This window comes from Lampetra planeri, chromosome 66, assembly GCF_965212315.1.
Source record: "Lampetra planeri chromosome 66, kcLamPlan1.2.h2, whole genome shotgun sequence".
NCBI lineage: Eukaryota > Metazoa > Chordata > Hyperoartia > Petromyzontiformes > Petromyzontidae > Lampetra > Lampetra planeri.
This window is the reverse complement of record NC_136172.1, coordinates 1,576,317-1,578,531: the sequence shown is the minus strand read 5'-3', so window position 1 is coordinate 1,578,531 and position 2,215 is coordinate 1,576,317. Positions and strand designations below refer to the sequence as shown.

Genomic DNA, 2,215 nt, shown 5'->3' with positions numbered 1-2,215 from the left:
TAATTTTAAATTGTAATAACAATGAGAGCCAGTGGTCATTTTTTAGAAAAGAGTTGCTCCCCAGACGGGGAATTGAACCCTGGTCTCCCGCGTTACATGTGGGGAACCTAACGACTTTACTATCGAGGACTCGGTCAGAGTGGGGCACATTTGTGATTGACAGAAATTATAACTAGAAATAATCTCTAATACTCAATAAATAATAGCTTGAAATGTTGAAGGATTCATCTTTAAAAGTTAAGGCTTTTGAGTGCCGCAGGTGATTCAACGTTTGGTGAAATTAACGTTATAAAAGGGAACAGCAAGTGATTTTAAATTGTAATAACAATGAGAGCCTGTGGCCAAAACATTTTAAAAAGTGTAGCTCTCCCCGATGGGGAATTGAACCCTGGTCTCCCGCGTTCCATGTGGGGAAACTAACGACGTTACTATCGAGGACTCGGTCAGAGTGGGGCTAATTCGTGATTGACAGCAATAATAACAAAAAAAAATCTCATATTCTCAGTAAATAATAGCTTGAAATGAAGAAGGATTCATCTTTAAAAGTTCAGGCCTTTGAGTGCAGCAGGTGACTCAACGTTTGGTGAAATTAACGTGATAAAAGGGAACAGCAAGTAATTTTAAATTGTAATAACAATGAGAGTCAATGGCCATTTTCTTTTTAAAAAGAGTTGCTCTCCCCGACGGAAAATTGAACCCCGTCTCCCGCGTGACAGGCAGGGATACTAACCACAATGCTATCGAGGACTCGCTCAGAATGAGGCTGATTGTAGATTGACTGAAATTATAAGAAGTAGAAATGAACCCATATACTCGGCATATTACCGATTGAAATGAAGAGGGGTTTCTCTTCAAAAGTTCAAGCTGGTTAGAGCAGCAGGTTACTTAACAATTGGTGAAAATCACGTGATTAAAGTCAAGAGCAAGTCCTTTTAAATTGTAATAACAATGAGAGCCAGTGACCATTTTCTTAAAAAGAGTTACTCTCCCCGACGGGGAATTGAACCCTGGTCTCCCGCGTTACATGTGGGGAACCTATCGACTTTATTATCGAGGACTCGGTCAGTGGGGCAGATTTGTGATTGACAGAAGTTACAACTAGAAATAATCTCTAATACTTAATAAATAATCGTTTGAAATGAAGAAGGAGTCCTCTTTAAAAGTTCAGGCTTTTGAGTGCAGCAGGTGACTCAACGTTTGGTGAAATTAACGTGATAAAAGGGAACAGCAAGTCATTTTTAATTGTAATAACAATGAGAGCCAGTGGCCATTTTTTTTTAAAGAGTTGCTCTCCCCGACGGGGAATTGAACCCTGGTCTCCCGCGTTACATGTGGGGAACCTAACGACTTTACTACCGAGGACTCGGTCAGAGTGGGGCAGATTTGTGATTGACAGAAATTATAACTAGAAATAATCTCTAATACTTAATAAATAATCGTTTGAAATGAAGAAGGAGTCATCTTTAAATGTTCAGGCTTTTGAGTGCAGCAGGTGATTTAACGTTATGTGAAATTAACGTTATAAAAGGAAACAGCAAGTGATTTTAAATTGTAATAACAATGAGAGCCAGTGGCCAAAACATTTTGAAAGCGTAGCTCTCCCCAACGGGGAATTGAACCCCGGTCTCCCGCGTGACAGGCGGAAATACTAACCACTATACTATCGAGGACTCGCTCAAAATTCGACTGATTCTAGATTGACTGATATTATAACAAGTAGAAATGAACCCATATACTCGGCATATTACCGATTGAAATGAAGAGGGGTTATCTTTAAAAGTTCAAGCTGGTTAGAGAAGCAGGTTACCTAACGATTAGGGAAAATCACGTGATTAATGTCAAGAGCAAGTCCTTTCAAATAGTAATAACAATAAGGAGAGCCAGAGGCCAAAACATTTTTAAAAGAGTATTTCTCCCCGACGGGGAATTGAACCCTGGTTTCCCACGTTCCATTTGGGGAAACTAACGACGTTACTATCGAGGACTCGGTCAGAGTGGGGCTAATTCGTGATTGACAGCAATTATAACAGAAAAAAACTCATATTCTCAGTAGATAATAGCTTGAAATGAAGAAGGATTCATCTTTAAAAGTTCAGGCTTTTGTGTGCAGCAGGTGACTCAACGTTTGGTGAAATTAACGTGATAAAAGGGAACAGCAAGTAATTTTAAATTGTAATAACAATGAGAGCCAGTCTACATTTTCTTTTTAAATAGA

At 39.1% G+C, this 2,215-nt stretch overlaps 1 non-coding gene across 1 annotated transcript; it reads right to left on the bottom strand.

Annotated features, from left to right (window-relative positions):
• Positions 1 to 1,598: 1,598 nt before the first annotated feature.
• Positions 1,599 to 1,670, bottom strand: TRNAD-GUC (transfer RNA aspartic acid (anticodon GUC)). Its single transcript has one exon. It is a non-coding gene; the product is annotated as a tRNA-Asp (tRNA).
• Between the last annotated feature and the right edge of the window lie 545 nt (positions 1,671 to 2,215).